Raw genomic sequence first — 23,349 nt, forward strand, 5'->3', positions numbered from 1 at the left:
ATGGGTCGACTTTCAGTAGACAAAAAATACGAATACGAATTTGTGAAAAATCTTATCTTGACCTGTCAGATCTTAAGTTAAGACAAAAAGATTCTGTAATATGGCCCCAGATGACTTGAACTGATAGACAACTATTGTTAGCTAACATTTTACATAATGCCATATTAGTATACAAACGAAAGACAAACGAACAGATTCAACTCAGAAATGACATTTTGTTATTAAGCCAACAAGAATTTACAAACAATGTGAAAACTATGTGGATTGCAACAGTTGACTAGCATTACTATCTTGTTACCAGCCAAGTTACCAAAGCAATTTTGCCCCCATTGGCTGCACACACGGCCAGTAATGTTTGTAAACAGAAAACCCATCTATATAGATTTGTCTGGCCATTTCAGCCCAAAAAAAATCCCCAAAAATCACAACCTTTAGTCATTTATAAGTGACTACAATTCATAAGTGCAGTCACTTCAGAGTGAGTTGGTGCATTGGATACACCAAAATTTCAACTGACTTTGTGTTCCAACACAGTTGACATAATAACACAGTCTGAAAGTGAAGAAATAACTGAGGATGATAGAATAGTGCTTTTCTGCCTCTGTAATATGAGCCTTGTGAAAGAGATAGTTGCTTTGCTTACATGCCAAGAAAATGTTGTTTCCTAGATTGGAGGTTTGCTTGCATTGTCCACTTGTTTACTTATATTGTCCATCTGTGGCAATATACACCAATCAGGCATAACATTATGACCACCTCCTTGTTTCTATGCTCATTGTCCATTTTATCAGCTCCACTTACTATATAGGTGCACTTTGTAGTTCTACAGTTACAGACTGTAGTCCATCTGTTTCTCTGCATACTTTGTTAGCCCCCTTTTACCCTGTTCCTCAGTGGTCAGGACCCCCATGGACCCTCACAGAGCAGGTACTATTTGGGTGGTACTGCAGTAATACTGACGTGGTGGTGGTGTGTTAGTGTGTGTTGTGCTGGTACGAGTGGATCAGACACAGCAGTGCTGCTGGAGTTTTTATACACTGTGTCCACTCACTGTCCACTCTATTAGGCACTCCTACCTTGTCAGTCCACCTTGTAGATGTAAAGTCAGAGATGATAGCTCATCTGCTGCTGCACAGTTTGTGTTGGTCATCCTCTAGTCCTTCATCAGTGGTTACAGGACGCTGCCCACAGGATGCTGTTGGCTGGATATTTTTGGTTGGTGAACTATTCTCAGTCCAGCAGTGACACTGAGGTGTTTAAAAACTCCAGCAGCACTGCTGTGTCTGATCCACTCAGACCAGTGCAACACACATTAACACACCACCACCATGTCAGTGTTACTGCAGTGCTGAGAATGATCCACCACCCAAATAGTACCTGCTCTGTGAGGGTCCATGGGGGTCCTGACCACTGAAGAACAGGGTAAAAGGGGGCTAACAAAGTATGCAGAGAAACAGATGGACCACAGTCTGTGAGATATGCATGGTCATCACTTTGATCGTGTTGTGGTAAGTAAGTGATCTGGAGGCTCCCAATTCAACACACTTGCACATCAGGACTCTATTCCACAGTGCTCTGAAGTTCATTGTGGTTTTGGACACAAAAATATTTACACTCACGAGAGAAAAATTTAAAAACCAAAGCTGCAATCAAATGACTTTGCTGACCCTGTGGTCAGCATCTGGCAGCCATTTATTTCAAATAGAACTAAAGCAATTCTGCTCTATTAGGTCTGAGGCCACAAAGCCGCACAGACCTTCCTAAAGCATACCTGACCTCCTCTGTTGTCCCCTTTCCCTCTTAACCTGGTAGCCCCTCCCACATTAGCTCTGGGTCATACCATTGTTCAAAGTCTAGGGGTGATGAGAACAAACAATACACACATACATCACATATATATACATACAATGGCCATTTTTCTTCATATATACATGTGCACATTCAACACAGCAACCATATGGATAGGCTAGCTATATTTATCGTTATATTTTTCTCTTCTTTACAGGTACCAGCGACCTGGCTCCCACCTCACCTGGATCCCCCTGGACCTCAGGTAAGTAGAAGTTTAGATTGATACAATTAAATGTCTGTCATAATAAAAGTCACCTTAGTGTCGATGGAGGAAAGAGGTAAATTGCAGTCCTGGTAATGTGTTAGCCTATCCTAACATCATCAACATCATCAACTATAGTTTTGTTTATCTATGTGTAAATACTGTTCTCTGCATAATTTGTCGAACTCGCACTCAAGCTTTTCACTCACCTGTGTCCCTGTACTCTTGTGATGTGACAATAAATCTGATTTGATTTGATTTGATTTGATTTGATCACAATAACTGAACCCATTCACCAGTTTGGGCTGCCTTTGCCACCTATGTGAAATACAAACCAACCTATGATGCTTCCTATTTGAAAAAACAATGCTAAAATATACAGACTATTATATTTTTTGGGTTTGCCAGGCCACAGGAGAACGCAATGCCAGTGCAAGAACACAACACTGCCATCTGTTTGTCCTACTTTTATTAGACAAACATCTAAAGAAATTCTACAATCAACAAGGTCCACTTTAAGCATGTGGAAACATTCTGACTATAGGAAAGTATGCAGTTTTATAGACTGCATATAAGGGCGAAGGCATTTTAGCCATACCTGCATTCTGTACCTCTGGATAGCACTGTTCGTGTAACCTGATCCCTGTGGAGGAGCAATAGAAATCCAGTATCTAAATATGAACTACAAGGAACATGAAGATCTCACATGATCTCCGGTAAGAAGACCTTTAAAGGTTATTACCATACGTTTCAGTTATGAAGGGTAAATATAGAAGGATGAAAACAGCATCACATATCATGAAAATTTGATCCTTTGAGTGAATACAGTAATCCAAGCACTATCCTCCAGCCCTGTAGCTGGAAACTGACCCCAGGCTTAAACATTCTTCATGGGTTATTGTGCCTGGTGCATAGGTTTTTGCTTCCTCTAGGCAGCTTGGGTTATAAGACCAAGATCATGTTTTCTTTGAGCGATTAGACACAGCATAGATGGGGCCTTTCTGATTAGCTCCGAGAAGCGACACGCTGTGCTTTTTTAAACACTTTCATGAGACACTCATTAGTCAGTCTTGAACTGAATCGACCCCTTGTTGTGTTCCTGTCCATCTTTTTTCTGTGACAGTGATGGTGACTTAGACACGTGCATGAGTACCGCTAGTTCTTTTATGGACACAAATAGCACAATGCCCTTAATGCACCCCAACACCAGTGCAGGGATGCAAGAAAACATTTCAGCAGCATCACAGTAAGAGGACAGCTACTGTTGTTGTTTTTGTCCATCAAGAATTAAGTTATGATGTTATGTTGTTCGTTAGAAAAATAGTTGCTCAAATACAAATTCACTGAAAGGTTGTTGTTGTTATCCTGCTTGACCCACAGTCAGCGAGCTTCTGTCTTTGGCATTTTTAACCAACTAGAGCTGCAGCACACTGGAGTAGCCAACCAACATGAGACCCTCTGAATACCAGAGAGTATTCGCATACTGGGCGAGTGTCTGTCTCATCAGCTGTCGTGTTTGTTTTTGTTTATAACAAGATAAAAAAGGAAAGCATTCTTTTAAATGACCAGCTTCTATAGAGCTGGAATACCTGGGATAGATTTCAATTTGTAAGAAGGCTGCTGTAGACTGAGAGAAAAGAACCAAGAGAAAACATACGACATGTAGACTCACCAGGTCACAGAGGTACACTAGAGCTGTTCCGTTGACCACATTATGTTTAAGTAAGGATTTAAAAACAATATGAGCATGGGCAGTTACCCAGTAAAGATAAACATGAGTGATATAAGCAAGAGGTAAAGTATAAGTAAAACTCATTGCACATACTTGCACAAACTAAAGTTTTAGAAGAGATTTTGCAGATAAACCAGAAAAAGCATTACAGTAGCACAAGCTGCATGAAATTGTAAGAGTGGGTGAGCAGGAGGTGAAGCAGGATCCAAGTATGAGTTGGTGCACTGCGGCATGGTGGTGCAGTGGGTAGCGCTGTTGCCTCACAGCAAGAATGGCCTGGGTTCGATTCCCAGCTGGGCGACCAGGGTCATTTCTGTGTGGACTTTGTCTGTTCTCCCCGTGTCTGCGTGGGTTTCCTCCGGGTACTCCGGTTTCCTCCCACAGTCCAAAAACATGCAGTCAGGTTGATTGGACATGCTGAATTGCCCCTAGGTGTGAGTGTGTGACTGTGTATGTCTGTCTGTCTGCCCTGCGATGGACTGGCGACCTGTCCAGGGTGTGTCCTGCCTTCCAATGATAGCTGGGATAGGCTCCAGCACCCCACCATGACCCAGAAGGATAAGTGGTTTAGATGATGTATGTATGTATGAGTCCATGGCAAATGCAGGAAAACAAGTAAGAAATGAAACAGAAATAAGAGGCAAAACTAAAACAACAACATGATACCAAAGCTACAACTGCTCTAAGAACAGCAAGCAATGCCAAGCAAAGACAAGACTCAAACAAGGGGTATATATACACTGAAAAACACCTACAAGAAACAACTGGGAGTGATTACTGGATGGGGTCTCAACACAAGAGAGGTGAGGGGTGTGACAAAAGGGCAGAGCTGGAAACCAAAACAAAGGCACATGGTGGATGTAAACAAAAGCACATGGTACAGGAAAACAAGGAAACAAAGAAAGACACGGACAAGGCGAAACAGGACGTTACAGGAAAAAATGCATATACAAGTTTCTCCACATCAGAAGGTAAAAGAAATGGCTTTACAACTAAAAAGGGATGAAAAGAGACATTTGAGGTCTTTGCGATGGCTCTGAAGATTTTCCATTCAAGTATTTTTTAATATGGTTGTCCCTGAGAACTTTAGGAAGCTCCTGAACCTTCTCCTTGATTGCTACTTACATGCTACCTATATTTTTTATAATAACACCAGGTGCAATTTGAAGAAGAAAACACACACACACACACACACACACATAAGTTTGTGAAATTTCTGCCCTTGTGAACCGTAAATGCCATTACTGTGAAATAAAAGCATCTAGGAGCAACAACACCTCAGAACTGTAGACCACACAAACTCACAGAGGGGAGCTGAAGCACATAGCACTTAAAAATTGCTTATCCACTGTTGCATCGCTCATTACAAACTGCCTCTAGAAGCAACATTTTATTATTGGGAGCTTCATGAAATGAGTTTCCATGGACGATCAGCTGTACACAAGCTTGAGATCACTATGTGCAATGCCAAGTGTCGGCTGGAGTAATGTAAAGCACACCGCCACTGGACTCTGGAGTGGAAACGTGTTCTCTGGAGTGATGGAATCATGATTTACTATCTGGCAGTCTGATGGATGAATCTGGACGGCAGAGGGCAGGAGAACGCCACCTACTGGAATGCATAGTGGCAACATTTAAGTTTAGTGAAGGAGGGATAATGAGCTGGGCTGTTTTTCAGGGCCCTTTAGTACTTAGTAGGGTAAAGTTAATGCTACAGCAAGCATAGACATTTTAGATATATATTATACACTTCCAACTGTGTGGTAGGAACTCCAGTGGCCTGCACAGAGTCCTGACCTCAACCCCACTGAACACCTTTGGGATGAACTGGAACATCAACTGTTCACGTCTAACATCAGTGCCTGACCTGAATGGGCACAAATTCCAACAGACACACTCTAAAATCTTGTGAAAAGCCTTCGCAGAAGAATGGAGGCTGTTATAGCCGCAAAGAGGGGAAAACTCCACATTAATGCCCAAAGTTTGGAATGGGATGTCCAACAAGCTCATATAGGTGTGATGGCCAGGCATCCACATATGTTTGGCCTCACTGTGTATCATGTAGGTAGCGGCTTCTTTTGGCAGTACCACACAAGTGATGACAGTTTTTGACATCAAAACAAACATGAGTCACAAATGGTGAGGGGCTGCACTTTTGTGGAGAGATGTCCATGATGCTAAACATTCTGTCAGAAATAGACATTATAAGGTATATTAATAGAAGGAGAAAAAAGCCCTGTAGGTATTTTTAAACGGTGGGAAGCTCAGGTACGTCATGAAGGGCGAGTTTCATGTTCTATAGTCAGACTATGCAGGCATGCACGTAAACAGGATTATAAATGGACCAGTCTCCTGTAAAAGACTTGTTTTTGTCCAGCTTGTGAGACTAACTAAGAACCTGGTCAGGATATCGTGTTCATAAAAGCAAAGCACAATAAAAATAAAGAATAAATAACATGTTGGTTCTAAAGTGAAACACTGCTTCTGCTTTCAGACAGACAGACCTGATACTCACACTGCCAGAGTCTAAACTAGCAAGTAGCATTGTTTATCCTGAACAACATGCGGTAGCTCAAACTGCTTTTTTCTCCTCCTCTGTTTTGTAAGGCACTAAATTGTGCTTATGTAAGAGCTGGTGAAGAGGATAATAACATGGAAGATCTAGCTGAGCACAGACTGGCCTTGAAGATGTCAGAAGATACCACTATATCTTGGAATTATTTGCACAAAATGACACAATGTTCAGATCCATTTAATTTGGCTTGATTAAATTACTGTAAAAAAATACTTGGGGTAAACTGTGTATGGATGTGATGGATTCCAAATTAAGAGTAATTTAGAGATGATGGCCAGCTTTGTACTCACCCACACAGGCTGCATAAGTGTATGCATCTCAATCAAACCACTTGGGTATATAAAGCACCTAATGGCTTATCAAGTATTCAAGATTATTATTTCAACCGACGCTTATACGCATTACAGAAATAAACCCTCCTCCAGGAAACCTAAATCTGTGCTGTGAATTACATAAGCCAATTCGCTTTCCTTCTCTCTTTTCCATTAGACTTTCTCCTCAAGAATCACACAACACAAGCAGGACACCACATCACCAGGACACAGCGAGTAGCGTGGAGTCTAACCACTGTTCAACAACAACAATTCAGATGTAAGTACCTGCTGGTCGACTCCCATTGTTTTTACACTGATTTCAGACAATTAGCACCCGCTGAGATGTCTAATTTAAAGGCAATCAGTACGAAATCATGGGGCTAAAAGGCACAGCGGGTCTCATGCTGTAGCTCTGTATTGTCTTAGTGCTGTTTCAAGGTTGCTCTGCTCTCTGTCTGAAGACCACAAGCAGCTTCTTTATATGCAGACAGCTCCATCAGTCATGTTCTCTATTTACATTAGTCTGTGCTTGTACCTATTTAATGACAAGCAGTGATGTCAATATTAACCCATTAATAATGTAAATTAATAACACCACTAACTTTATTTGATGCCGTTAATGCATTTTTCTATGTTGACCCTTCAAACCATCTGTAATTCTAACCTGAATCCCAGCTCCTCGCACCATTTCTTCTTTTCTCCAGAAATTCTGGAGTCAATCCCAGTTCCGATTCCAAGCGATAGGAATGGATTCCAAGAGTCGATTCCACACGCTAATTTTCTTAATTCCAAAAATCAAGTTATAAATTCCGGCATTATACTTTAAACAAAACGACATTTTGAAGTTTGTTCAGTGCAGCGTTTACCGCTTACTAAACAGAACTCCTAATCACTGGCTTGTTTGTTCTGAGACCCTACCCCTAACTGTGATTGGTCCTAATTACTGGCTTGCTTCCGTAAGTGAAAAAGTCTGAAGCTGTAATAAAAACAGAGTGGACACACTAAATACTGAAAAAATCTTGTTCAGGCTTCAGTGTAATTTTCTGTTACATATATGTTTACTGTTTTTTTTTCCTTGTTCAGAGCGGTGGTGATAGGAACCAGACGTCAGAAGCGTTTAATGCTTGTAAAAGCTACTTCACAGAAAGTTATTACACTAAATGGTTACGAATACAGAGTCTGAAACATTCAATTATGACAGCTTTGGGACAATTTTTTTAAAAAGAGGTACATGCAAGGTGTTGTAAGGCAAACTAGACTGCAGAGAAAATTTTACCATCATTAACATCCATCCATCCATCCATCATCTAAACCGCTTATCCTTCTGGGTCGCGGTGGGGTGCTGGAGCCTATCCCAGCTGTCATCGGGCGGAACCCTGGACAGGTCGCCAGTCCATCGCAGGGCAGACAAACAGACATATACATCCACACACACACTCACACCTAGGGGCAATTTAGCATGTCCAATCAGCCTGACTGCATGTTTTTTGGACTGTGGGAGGAAACTGGAGTACCCGGAGGAAACCCACACAGACACGGGGAGAACAGGCAAACTCCACACAGAAACGACCCTGGTCACCCGGCCGGGAATCGAACCCAGGCCATTCTTGCTGTGAGGCAACAGCGCTACCCACTGCGCCACCGTGCCGCCCCATCATTAACATTACATATAAAAACCTAGAAAAGAGGTGTAGGTTCACTGGTGGTTTTGGATGGTAAATAAAGGGGCTATATTTGTAGATGTGTAGGCGTGTATTGTAGATCGCTCGACCTCTTTTGCAAATGCATCATTTCACACCAAACCACTCTGAATGACTTTGTTTACATTGCAATGATTGAATTATGCAGGAATTCCCCTCTAAAGTTTAGAAGTTTTTCAAGAAGAAATATTGACAAGACTGGTATTGCCACCGGCCAATATTTAAGGTTCAAATGCACTATTTACATTTAAGTTTAAAGAACCTCCACAATATGGAAATGTTCTACAAAGTACTCTTAAATTGTTTTTTCATACTAACACATCTTTTTCAAACATTGTTCTTTAGAAAAACAAATGTTTTCCTATAGCAATGCTCGAAGAACACTTGTGGCACATTTTATAAGAGTGTAGTTTATGTGGTTTGAACAGGAGTGGTAGAAGACTGTGGGTCAGCTCTGGGTCAGTTTCTTAATTCAAGTGTACATACTGAAGAAATTATGAGCATCTAATTGCATTCCTGCATTATGTGTAATGTATATATACATGTTAATATTACTCATATATCTTATATGTACACTTTAATTAAACAACTGACCAGAATGATCCCAGGTGATCTCCACTGCAGGATTAATTACTCTGAAAGCCCACATATCATGACACTGAGCACTCAGTGACTCTTCCTCTACCACTTGGATCAAAGGCAGAGAAAGAGAGAATGTTCTCCTCTGCTGCATCGGGTAAATAAAACCCCAACATATTGAGTGAGCAGTGAATCACACACAGTGGGAAAGCATTCAGTAGCTGTCAGAATGGACTCCAGCCTTGAAGAATCAGAAACAGAACCAAAAAAATGGTAGGACTTCGCACAGTCACAGATTTCAGTTACAGCCTCCAGCTTAGTGCAAATGGTGCAGCAAGGTTGCTAAATGGTGTTTGGCTTGGATGTACAGTTCCAGGAAAGAACTTCAACTGGTATAGAACCTTTACATTATGTTGTTCAAAATGGTTCTTTGAACTTTAAAACAGTTCTTCACACTCACAGATCTCACTTTCAAAAATGATTTAGAGACCCCAAAGTGGTTCTTCTACACTTTTAGCAAAAAGGCTTTTATATAGTACCAAAAATAGGTTCTATAACTTCTACCAATAGCAGAATCCTTTTTTGGTGCTATACAGAACCATTTTTGAAAAACCAAAGAATGCATGAAGATTGTCAAGTTGACCCAACAGGGAGTGAATATTTTAACAGTGTTTTAAAAAACATGTAATTCCTTGACCTCCTATTTATTACTCAAAAATCTTGTTTGGGAGCTTCGTGAATGTTATTTCCATGTTTTTTCAAAGGTTCTGAAAAAAATTACAGTTTTGTATCACTACTGCAGGTCTTTGTAACAGGGGTCAAAAAGGATGTCAGTCCTGAGCATCTCGAAAAGCCAGTTTATTTTTAAATTTTTAAATTATTTTTTTAAATTTTTAAATTTTTTTTCTGTGCTTTTAAATGTCGTATTATGCTAACCTTTTAGTCTGTTAACAGTAGTGCCACTGATGCAAAGTAGCCTGAGTAGTAACTAAGAGAAGCAGAATCATCATGTAACAATATGGAATAGACCAAGAAATGGAAGTCCGTAAACGCTGGGTAAAACAAGTTCAGCTGTTGCCTTTTGAACAGTTACTAACCTCAAAAATACAGGTGTTTGGATCACTTCAGACACCACAGAAAGGTGTCTCACTTTATCATTGTCATAGTTGCCAAGATTGAACGGTTAGAGAACCAATCACACCACAATGTGGGAGTCCAAACTCAATAAAGAACATACATTATGCAACAAGAAACTGTCAGACACTAAAAAGTCACGAGGCTGAAGTCAGATTCTTGTTTAAATTTCCACCTTAAATGGTGCAGCAGTTACATTCTGGCAGCTCAGGCACCATTTAAGGTGGAACCATCAGCACCAGTGAATGAACATCTAGTCTCCATCAAACACTCGCTCACTCAGTTGCTGGTCATTTTTGAAGGAGAAAATGAAAACTGTTCCTCTGAAAGTGGCTGCAGCAGAGACTTTAAAGCATGACCTGCATTCAGTGTAATGTTGGTTAGCAGCGCTGAAATGCAGACACAGAGGTTAATTTACTCCATATGACAAAGTTTATTCCTTTATTAACTGCACAAACTCATTTTCCTCTGTTCATCATCAGCTGACAAACCATTGACACTGAGATGAGGCTGTTTTTGCTCCAAGCTCTAATACTTAAGTAAGCTGCAAAACCTTCAACTCGTCATTGTTGCTATTGTAATTGCTTTAGTGGAAGCAGCGTTAGCATGCAATGACTACTTCCAGCAGAAAAAAATGCGGAAATGTGAAAACAGTCTATTACAATCATGGCAACAACAGCCATTTTTTAGAATGCATGTATATTTCAGAATAGGTTATTTAGCATTTGCTAAATTTGATTTGTATTTTTACAGGATCCATGACTACTGGGGGGCCCAGGTGGCTGTTTGGCTACCTTTGTCTAGTGCAAAGACCACCCCTGGGCCAGATTCTCGCAGAGAAAGGCCCCACAACATATCCCCTCACCCACCCCCTAACACATAGTCCTGACACACTTTGTCACACACGCTCCCTATACGTATTAACTTGTAACACTTTCAATCACACTTATTCACAACACACACATGTCAACAATAAGTCTTTTCCCAGTTAAATTTAATCTAAAACTTAAAACTCATGAAGCATGTATTGAACTGAATTAATCTTGGTGTTTTTATCATTCCAAACAGGCATGTTCAACAATTTTAACTCATATTTTTACATACGAAGAACCTCATTTAACTCATTCCCTCACATTTAGCAATCTGAAGATTTTGCACAAGGAGGAGCTGTATCATGAACCCACACCAGTCTAGGCTAAACGATTTACTGTTAAACAGCATTATAAAAAGTAAAAAAAAAGAGCGAAACCTGCAATGAGACAATTGCTGAGTTATATAATGGATTGTTTGATGACAATGACGATGACGCTTGGTTGAATCCTTAAAAGTAAACCTGAATTATTCAGGTGATTTTTAATTTATTTCAAATTTAACATTTTCTTTCTTAAAATGCCAAATTCTCATTAATAATAAGACAACACAATAAGATTTGAAGATAAAAGAGGAAGATAGATGAAGATAGATGTGTATTTTTATTGAAACCTAGAAACAAACAACAGGGACATTTCAGAAAATTTAAAACAAAGACAAGATGAAAAGTACAACGAAGAAGAAATGTTCAAGATTCAGCACAATTTCTAGATCGATATTTGAATTTAAGCAAATTTGTGAAAATGACCATGTTTACGCCTATGGACAAACAGATCATTTCTTCCACGGAAACTGGAGTGCAGCCTGTCATCAAGGCAAAAGGGAGACATACTGTATCAAATACTGTGAAATTCTAAAATTCATGTCAATTTTTCAAAGATTCTACTTTTTACTCATTGTTATGATGTCATTTGTAATGAAAAAATGTTGTATTGGATTAGAAAAGTAAATAAAAATATTTTCACTAGTGGACACTAGTAGTGTTTTGACCCCACAGTATGTTTCACAAAATATAGAATAGTATGTTACAGTATAGTATTGCCATTTTATCTCAGTACTGCAACACATTGGCGGCTATTGAGGGTTTTTGTTTATTTGTTTTGTTTTTTTTTGGGGGGGGGTCACTTTCCTAGAGTTAAAAGTAATACATTAAAGTAAAGAGATTCAACAGCTAAAAGTAATTCAAACTCTTTTTTCCTCATTAAAAAAGCAAATAAGTCTCTAAGTATCGGTAATGAGAAACAGATACTGCGGTAATGAGAATATGGGCAAAAAAAAGCCCAAAATCTTTCAAATAGAAAAGTGAATAACTTTTTGCTGTACCAGGTACCAGTTCCCATTAATCCATATATATATATATATATATATGAACACTGTTTATCTGCATGATTATTTAGGCAGATTTATGGATATGGTTTATGGCAGTGTCCTGCGAAAGACCTGCCTGCTGAAAAAAAGATACAATTCATGCTGAATATATGTGTTTCTGCAGGTTAGTAGTTGTTAGTAGTAGAGCAGAGTTTAATGCTTTACTGTTTTTATGGATTCCACATAATTTTAATTTAACAGAAAAAAGTTTGGAGGATAGGTTGGGACTGGAGAAAACCTGGTCACGTGGACCACGCCTGGTTTTACACCAATTCAATGTTTTGCCTAGAAAATAATTTGCATTACCAGTGCCTACCTATGCTAAACCACACCTCTGTCTGCCAACATTTAGAAGAAGTCTATACGACACCATAACCTCTAGTGGAACAGCTGAATTGAACAGCTTCCTATTCTCTGGTCTTCCTCCCTCATCTTTCACCCTCAGTGGAATGAGACTGAGTGTAATGACCGGTTTTGCCAAAGATAGGAACCCGAAAGACAGTGTGTCTCATTAACCTTTGCTGTGTCTGCCTCCTGTCAATATTCCCTTTGTTGGTCAATGTGTTGTCAAGGTGATGCTCAGGTGGTTAAATGTTAGTCTTTCCTCTTGAAGTGTGCCAAGACTATCAGTTCTGTTTAAAACCCAGGCAGGGTTTTATCCCATCAGCACACACCCAGAATGTTCAACAAACAGCAGCTGTTACCATAGCACACCCATACTCAGTGGCTCACTGTGGAACTCGATAGAGACCTGGAGGTCACATGAATGAAATTTAACAGAACGCATCCATAATATTTACATATATTTGTGATTATTTGTTTAAAATGAATACCAGCAATTGTTCCCATCAGTTGTCAGTGTTCTGATGTTGTATTTGATACCTACAATCAACATGTGAATGAATTAAGGTCTAACCTGCCTTTCTAAAAACATGTTTCTGTTTTCCTGTTTCAGTAAGCTACAGTATTCATACACATCTGGAATGTTCTGCTATAAGAACACTGAGTAGACTCTACTGTAGTGGGTGCCAACCCTGCTACTGGTGATCTACAGTACTGTGCAAAAGTTGGAGACCATCCTTCAAATGTTTAATTTCCTGTCAAAATGGTTTCCAGTCAAACGTTATTCATTCAGCATCAGGAAAAAGGCAGAATATAATAAACACCGATCAGGCATAACATTATGACCACCTCCTTGTTTCTACGCTCGTTGTCCATTTTATCAGCTCCACTTACTGTATAGGTGCACTTTGTAGTTCTACAATTACAGACTGTAGTCCATCTGTTTCTCTGCATACTTTGTTAGCCCCCTTTTACCCTGTTCTTCAGTGGTCAGGACCCCCATGGACCCTCACAGAGCAGGTACTATTTGGGTGGTGGATCATTCTCAGCACTGCAGTAACACTGACGTGGTGGTGGTGTGTTAGTGTGTGTTGCGCTGGTCTGAGTGGATCAGACACAGCAATGCTGCTGGAGTTTTTAAACACCTCAGTGTCACTGCTGGACTGAGAATAGTCCACCAACCAAAAATATTCAGCCAACAGCGTCCTGTGGGCAGCATCCTATAACCACTGATGAAGGACTAGAGGATGACCAACACAAACTGTGCAGCAGCAGATGAGCTATCGTCTCTGACTATACATCTACAAGGTGGACCGACAAGGTAGGAGTGTCTAATAGAGTGGACAGTGAGTGGACACAGTGTTTAAAAACTCCAGCAGCACTGCTGTGTCTGATTCACTCATGATAGCATAACACATACTAACACACCACCACCACGTCAGTGTTACTGCAGTGCTGAGAATGATTCACCGCCCAAATAGTACCTGCTCTGTGAGGGTCCATGGGGGGGCTAACAAAGTATGCAGAGAAACAGATGGACTACAGTCTGTAATTGTAGAACTACAAAGTGCACCTATATAGTAAGTGGAGCTGATAAAATGGACAATGAGCGTAGAAACAATGAGGTGGTCATAATGTTTATATAAACTAAATATAATATTGTTGTGTCGGCATAGAGTAAGACCCAGACAGGCCATGATTGTATAGTGGTGCTCTGTTATTAAACAGGCAAAAAAGAAACACACATACAGCCAAACTCATGGGGGGGTGGGGTGGGTGCAGTCACCACTAGCCATAGCTCTCCCCTTCACGGTGACCGCCAACTCACACAAAATAACTCATGACATGACATAATAAAAATCAAGCAACACACATATCTGAAACTACCACAGCAGCAACATCAACAACACTGACCTGCCTTTATTACAGCTTCCATTCTTTTCAGGAGATTTGTTTTCAGTTTCTCTGTGTCAGATCTAAAGCAAGAGGAGCTTGAATTTCTCCTCTTACTCAAAGATGAAAGCTTTAAGTGCTATTTATCTGATGGGAACAGTTTTGGTGTCTGCCAAGTGTTGCATGTGGTTGTTAAGAGTCCCATTTTCTCTGTGGCTTTTAATAGTTTTTTGATCTCCAGTTTTGGAAAGCCCTGTTCTTTCATTTATTTTTCTTTGATTTTCCCCCCTTCTTTATGGAAATAAATTGTCTTACATCTAATCTCCTCACAAATATCTCCTAAAAAATGAATACGTTAATGGAAGTGAATAAATGAGGGTGGTCTTGACTTTTGCACAGAACCCATTTGACCTAATTCTTCTGAAGTCCTTGACTGGCTGAAAGAAGTGTGTTAGATTTGGGCTGGAGGTGAAATCTGCAGAAGAACTTCTAGGTTCTACAAACCAAATTCCAAAAAAACTGACTTTATTCATCGAGGCCTTTATTGTCATTCCTCAATATAACTTGAGTACACTGGAATGAAACGTCATTCTTCAGGCCCCATGGGGTAACACACCACAAACTACACAACTCTACCCAGAGTGCAGATACGCAACAGTGTGAAATGAGAAAAGAACATACAATAAATACAGCAGACAATAAACATACAAAACAATAAATACACAAGACAATAAACTGAACAGAACAAAAATATACACACATGAATTGGGGTCCCATAGCAGTATTCAAAGATTAAGATTTATAGAATAGGAGCCAAGGGTCACAATGTCTACAGTACAAATCTAGCCATTACAGTTACTATGCAAAACGACCAGTGAACCCATATGAGTTTTAAATGTCATGTTGATGATGGTAAAATAGTAATAAACTGAAAAAAATATGTTTTCTTTGAGGATTATTTTGCGCTGCTGTACCTCTCCACCATGAATGTATTTTAAGAAGAATGGGCCTCATTCACCAATCTTTCTTAAGAAGAAATTTCCTCTTTAAACCCACACTTATGCAGTTTTCATGAAGATTCTGATATTCATCAGTGTTTTCTTATGTGGGATTTGTTCTCAGGTAAGAACAGAATCTACACACAATCAAGAGCACAAAGGTGAGAACAGTCCTGCGCTTTAAGAACACGTCATGAATCTGACTTAGACTTTTTCTTAGGACTTTTCTCAAGAACACAATAAGAAAAAACTTTCTGGTGATGTGTTTTAGGCTGGAAATTTGTCTCACAGTTACCATGAAAACAATGCTTTATCAATCATTTCATGTAATAACTTTCTTTGAGGAAGCTTATAAAGGCATTGGAGACTCTTCAGATGTCTGGTTCCTATCACCAACACTGTGAACAACCGTGTTTCACAGCAAACATTCAAAGACTTTGTTTGCATCTTAATTATGTGATCTTGCATTGCATTGATCTGTCAATCTGTCAGTTATTCACAGTGCTATATATTTTACTGAACTTCTAGGACTTGTCACTTGCAATAATCATTTGTGTCATTTGGAAGATTAAGGCTTCTAAGAAAGCAAATGATTTTATTGGAAACCAAATTGCTCTGCTGACCGAGATTATAGTGGAAATTGACTCTTCTAAACCCTAATGCTCCATTTCCACCGTAATCTAGGTCAATTGTGTTCTCGTCTCCCATACAGCAATTTCTGGGTCAAAAAGGTGGACTGATTCATTCGTCTCTCCATGAAGTCCATTTGGTCTGTTAACCTAGAAAGCTGATGTGTACTCCTAAAGTGCATGCCTTGGAATAATGCAGGCCTTTTATCATTATCTGAAGCCCAGCTTGAATCCAGATTATCATTTAAACAAGGAACAAGAATTAGGTCTTCAATGTGGAACCTGAACATCAAAAGTGCTGGAGAACCCCCCGTAATAAAAGTCTATGATTATATTTTACTATTGCATATCAAAATGATTTTGTTAAGAGCGAAAAAGCACTTTGTTCCATGTTCCATACATTTCCTTTCATATTCCAAATACGTGCCATGAATATTTGTTGAAAATAATGTCTTTTTTACACGAATGTAGCATTACAGCCTGTACAGTGTCTTACAGGTATTTTATGAGTGCTGTATGTTCTCAGGCTGACTGAGCTTTAGAGTGAAGCCAAGGACACATTTCTACTGAGGTGGACTTTGGAGTAAATGTAATAGGCCTGAACAGATATTCTGACAATGTTGATAATAAAAAATACAAACATTTCCATTGTTAGTTTTTTGTTTGCATTTTTAAAATGATGTCCAACATAGAGAGAGTCAACGTCTTAAAGGACAATTCCACCAATTTTTCAAAATCTCTTGAGTAATTCAGTCATTGAGATGTAAAGAGAGTCTTTTAGAGCGGTTTGACGTGAAGTGTTTCACTGTAGAGAAACATATAGACTCAGATTTCTTTACAGTGGTGGTGATAGGAACCAGGGGTCACAATGTCTACAACACAAATATAGCCTTTTTATTTACTATCCAAAACCAGCAGTGAACCTACACATGTCTTCTGGGTTTTTATATGTAATGTTGATGGTAAAATAGTAATAGGTAAAATAGTAATAAATACACAAGACAATAAACTGAACAGAACAAAAATATACACACATGAATTGGGGTCCCATAGCAGTATTCGAAGATTAAGATTTATAGAATAGGAACCAAGGGTCACAATGTCTGCAGTACAAATCTAGCCATTACAGTTACTATCCAAAATGACCAGTGAACCCATATGAGTTTTAAATGTCATGTTGATGATGGTAAAATAGTAATAAACTGAAAAAAAAATGTTTTCTTTGAGGATTATTTCACTGTAGAGAAACATACAGACTCAAATTTCTTTACAGTGGTGGTGATAGGAACCAGGGGTCACAATGTCTACAACACAAATATAGCCTTTTTATTTACTATCCAAAATAGTCATAAATCTCAAAAAATAAGTTTTCTTTGGGGACTATTTTGCTTTACAACACCCTACATGTACCCCTCCACCATGAATGGATTAAAATAAATGGATTAAAATACATTCTAAGCCAAAACCTTATCAAAACACTATTGGAAACCAACACATGTCAGACATCAGACAGCATATTCATAACCATTTCATGTAATAACTTTGTGTGAGGGAGCTTTTAGAGGTGGATGTTTGGTTCCTATCACCACCACTGTAAACAATTCTGACTCTGTAAGTTTCTCTAGAACAGAGCATTTCAAAACAAACTACTCTGAATGACTTTGTTTACATCTTAACCATTTGATTATGTAGAATTTTGAAAAAAAAAAAAAGTTCCTCTTTAACCTGTAGAGCACAGTGATTCATTTACAGTGTGGTACCAACGTGAGCAGATAGCAAAAGAAAAAGAACAGCTGTGGCTGAAAGTTAAAAGTAGAAGCATTTTCTAAAAAAATTAAGAAGTAAGTTGTCTTATTCAACATATAGAAGTCTGAGTTAGCTTTTCATGGTAACACAACGTTACCTTCGACCAACAGAAGAAAATGAAAATATGCTGGTGTTGATTCTGAAGCAGCAGAATAGTCAGTAAATGGACAAAGCTGAAGCTTATTACAGATGACAGAATGTAACTGCTGCACCATTTAAGGTGGAATGGGAGTTTTGAGTAATAAGCAGGCGAATAGGAAGCCAACTTCAGCATCATAGTAATCAGTAGCTTTTCTTTCCATGCTGGTGTTCTGGCTTCCTGAGGACATGCAGTTCACACTGTAAGTGATTTATCAGAATGAACCACTAACTTCACTGAAGCTCATCATGTTACATTAGTAATGTTAGTCACTGGAATATTCTAAGCCAGATCAGTTATATATGAGCCATATCAATAATATTCTGTTAAGTATTTAGCAGCTACTTAAAAAACCACTGAACATTGGGCAGCTCGTCCTCTCACAGTGTTACATACATTAGCCAGCTAACTACATACAACTGCTTAATTAACTTAAATACAGTTCATTTTCTAAACATAATTTTTTAAAAAAAAAGCTGTCCGCACATCCTGGAAACCTGCTCAGAGCCTGTCTAGTGAAATAGCATGTTAAAATGTTAAACTGGTTAAATGGTGCTGCAGCCTGAACAGCTATAATGGTATTAAAAATATTTATTATTATAATATCACGTTTTTAGCTACTGCTGATCACGTAGTGTAGCTCAGAATTATGGGTTATAGGTGGTAATTTGGTGAATTTTGTTAAACATTTTATTGTTACAGATCTTCACATTTACAGGCTGCATTTAAACCAACAAATCTATTATTAGTCACATAAAAAATCTAATATCAACATATTAGGTTTTTGCAGCTCTAAAAGGTGGTCTAATATACTGGACTACTTTCAGAGCCAAAGTCACATGATGAAAACATTCACACTTATTTGGAAAACAATGGTCGCATAAGGAAGATTTTCAGCTACTGTGCAAAAAAGTACCAAAAAATGAAAAGATAAAAAGGATCAACAGGCTCTGAAACTGTGACACAGGTTGAACATCTGTCTGCACTTTCCTGACAGATAGAACATCTTAACGTGTCTGTAATGACTGGAAGTCAGGGGGGGCTGGCAAACGCAGAATAGGTTTACTGGGGCTTTTCCAGGAATCAGAAGTGTGAGAGACAGCAGGGGTTTAAACCCACGCAGACACTATGCACAGACACCACAGGAAACAAGGAGCTCAGAGAACATGGCTTGCAGATGCAATGACACAAGCAAGCTTTGAGACCACAGGCCAGCTAGAGAGATACATTTTTTAAGTATCATTTTGATTTTTTGTCATGTTGCGATGTGATGTTGTGTATCTTGAGTTTAATTTTTAAATAAAAAAATACTGTCTCACATTTTCAGGTCACTTCCTAAAAACAAAGGCGAGATTCTGAAAATTCTGAAAATACAGTGGCACATTTACCTTGATGTGAAAAGTAGGGAGCCCTGCTGGTGACATCCAATATAAAAAAAAAAAATAATATGACTTACTAAGGCGTGGGAATGAGATCATGCCTTGGTCAAGACCTTATGATCTCATTCTCACGCCTTACTAAGTCATGGCCATATATTAGGATCTCATCCCCACACCTTACTAAGTCACAGCAATGCATTACTTTAATTTATACAAGATGTCACCAGCAGGGCTCCGTAGAAAAGCAAGCATCTCATAGAAAAGCATTATCTCATTTAAATATGGTGGGAGTGATTCATAACATAATGCATTTCCACCTTAACCACTCAGATGGTAATTTTCCTGATAAGGAGCCAATGAGGATGAAATTATATTTTCCACAATGTTTCCAAACATATTTGGTCCCACATACAACAAATCGCACAGACACACACTCAAATGATTAATCAATACATTTACAAGACACATTTTGATCTGTTTGGATGGAGCAGCAGGACAAACCTTCTATGTGCTGCTGTAGAAAAGCATAGGAGAAGAAAGACTGGTGTGCAACAGATTTTATATCAGCAGATTCAACTGGAACTGTACCTAAAACAGCCTCTGCTTCCTGTGAAAATTTCCATATTTGGCGAGTCCCTCCTATATGTGGAAATTAGATTTAGTTTGCAATCCAAATAAGTGAAGTAATTTCACGTTAATATTTTAATTAAATTTGATTTGATTTTATTGCTAGCAGTTTTATCCTTAAATATTTTTCTATTAACAATGGAGTTTGCAAAGGGATTTACAATTTACACATCTGAAAATGGCATTACAAAAATTTCATTTCTTACAAGTAAAAACTTGTCAAGTTATATATATGTATATATATATATATATATATAAAACTAATACATATATATATATGTGTGTGTGTGTGTGTGAATATATATATATATATATATATATATATATATATATATTATATATATATAATTCCTAAGATCAAGAAAACTAGGAAATAAAAGCTAAAACAGCTTGCCATAGTAATTAAAATTTCAGCATAAAATTTCCTCTTCCATTGGTCCCTTCATTATGCAGTCTTTACACAATATAAATGCCCTGGTGTATTCAAATAATATAAGCATGCAATACTGCTGACAAAGTGGTCAATTATGAACACCCCTATGTCTGCAGGTCTTTCTGAGTGGACAAAGCCAGTGCTTTATGTACAATCTCTCAGCATTGTGAAGAACCTCAAAAAAGGGAGAGCTACATTTCTCTCCTCACACATTCAGAATAAATGCATTCTCGCCTCTGAATACTAACGTGAAGTGCTTTTGACAGAGGCTTCATCTGAGGGTCTATCTTGATTCTGCATTTAACCAGTACGTCATTCTAATCTACAGACATTGTTTTACAACAACTCTTACGAACCCTGCAGATAACGTGGTGATAAAACTGAAGTGTTCTGCCTGCTCGTTTAAGAAAGAAAGACAGAGAGAGAGAGAGAGAGAGAGAGAGAGAGAGAGAGAGAGAGAGAGAAAGAGAGCAGGTGACTGTCACTCTCATGAGGGAGAAACAAAATCAATGCACTGATTACAGCTCTGGGGATGAATGGGAACTTTGGGCAGAGCTTTCTCTCCAAACATTGGTGAATTTATAAGATAATAACGTCTAACATCAAATGCTGCACTCAATGGCCTGTTAGTAGACTTCAGCTGATCACATTAAAGTACATTAGCCTGATTCTGACAATTGTGCTGCATATTAACCTTATAGTGAAAACACAGTAAATTTGGTGGTGGGAGGGCGGGGTTGTGCATGGACGGGCTTAGTCTACTCACCCACCCAAAATCCCAGACCTTCTGAAAAGATATGAGAAGACAAACATTTACTTACTTAGGCAGAAGGAGAAAAAGAAGGATGACATGATTCTGCTCAAGAAGCTCTTTATAGGAACAAGCAGAAAAGGCACATACTCAATAGCCAGAATTCTGGGAGAGGTCACTTCTAGCCAGTGTTGCATCTCTGGCACAGAAAGCCTGGTGGGGTAGAAAAAAACTGCAGGGGCAGCAGCTGACTCCTCAATGAAACTACACACAAGCCTGGTCCAAACACAAATTCACTCCATAAATGAAATTATAAATTCACAAATTAACGTAATGTGGTGCAGTAAAAGTGGAGACGATAACGGCATCAGATCTCACAAAACCTTGTTATATAGCATTGCATTACAAATCCAAGTTATCTAGCAGTGTACGATCATTGTGGGCTGCAAGTACTTATCCAAAACAACATATCAGAGCAGGGAAACACGCTTTCCAGGCTTTAGGAATAACACGCCCTGTAATAATGCAGAATGACTCACCGGTGATGGTCACTGCTTGAAAAGAAAAGATGCACAACGATCCATCTGGGCAAACGTGTCAAAAACTTTTCTCTCAAAGTTCACCAATCCATGAATGAATTAGAGTGATAGCATAGCAACAGCAGGCAAAGAAAGCAGAAGGGTGTTTTTTAGCTACACTCGCAGTTAGCCATGTTTTTCTCTTGAACCTCTCTGGACTGAAGGAGCAGTGTTTGTCCTTTCCAGACTGAAAGATGTTGAAATCCTCTGGCTGGTGATCCCAAACATTTAATCTCTAATTTCTGCTCTAGTGGTAGGGTACCAAATATAACTAACATTAGAATCCACAGCAGTGCATTCAGTGGCAGAACACCACAGTATTTTGTATTGGAAGCCTCAGATCAATTATTTAAAAAAGGTTTTAAAAAGCTGTCATCAGTGTTCTCTGAATGGCATCTTCTTTGATGCACAGAGTCCTAAATAGTAAGACATAAATAGTCCATAATGACCCATGATTATATCTCATTTGATGAGTTTTGACTCATTGATGATTTTTTTCTGGTTCTGGTGTAGTTGGTGGCAGTAAGATGTGTGCAGACTGATAAATCAATGTGATGATCATCTATGAATCTCAGTGTTACTGAGCTCTGCTAAAGCCTGAGTAGACTGATAAATCAATGTGATGATCAGCTATGAATCTCAGTGTTACTGAGCTCTGCTAAAGCCTGAGTAGACTGATAAATCAATGTGATGATCAGCTATGAATCTCAGTGTTACTGAGCTCTACTAAATCCTGAGTAGACTGATAAATCAATGTGATGATCAGTTATGAATCTCAGTGTTACTGAGCTCTACTAAAGCCTAAGTAGACTAATAAATCAATTTGATGATCAGTTATTCATTTCAGTGTTACTGAGCTCTTTTGAGGGATGATCAAACTACTAATCTCCTCAGTGTTTGTCAGTGATAAGTTTAGCATTGGTGTTGTGGACTGGACTTCTGCTTGGGGGATTGTGGGAGCAGCATTGGACTGAAGCAGGTGATGACAGAGAAAAGAAAAAATTTAAGAATTTCAGATCTTAATGTAAATGATAAGCAAATTTTCCATGAAACACATTAACCAAAAAAATACACGAAGAAAACTGCCAACTTGTAACAGTGCAGAACACTGTGAATAAAGTAAAAATTACAGCAGCGTTTTCCCATCTATGTTATCAATATGTATTTGAATGTATTCTAAATGCATTCTGGATATGTTACTTTGTTACAATATTTACAGCATTGTAACAGAATGCACTACTGAATACATTTAGGACAGTGTATTCAGTATTCAGCAATTATTACTTTTTCAAAGTATTTTGCCAAACCCTGTATATATGCATATCTATGGTTTAACCTGTGTCCTTGCTAGATGTCGTTTGTGCTATATGCTGTATTTGATCAAGCAGTGTACACATTCCCCAGTAACACCTTTCCAACATTTCTTAGTCTAATAATTCTGACAACAGT

The 23,349-nt window shown here is 38.7% G+C and overlaps 1 pseudogene; it reads left to right on the forward strand.

The window, feature by feature from the left end:
* Positions 1-1,482: 1,482 nt before the first annotated feature.
* Positions 1,483-23,349, forward strand: part of LOC118807650 — a 29,636-nt pseudogene continuing 7,769 nt past the window's right edge.

The sequence above is a fragment of the Colossoma macropomum genome, unplaced genomic scaffold (genome assembly GCF_904425465.1).
Source record: "Colossoma macropomum unplaced genomic scaffold, Colossoma_macropomum, whole genome shotgun sequence".
Lineage (NCBI taxonomy): Eukaryota > Metazoa > Chordata > Actinopteri > Characiformes > Serrasalmidae > Colossoma > Colossoma macropomum.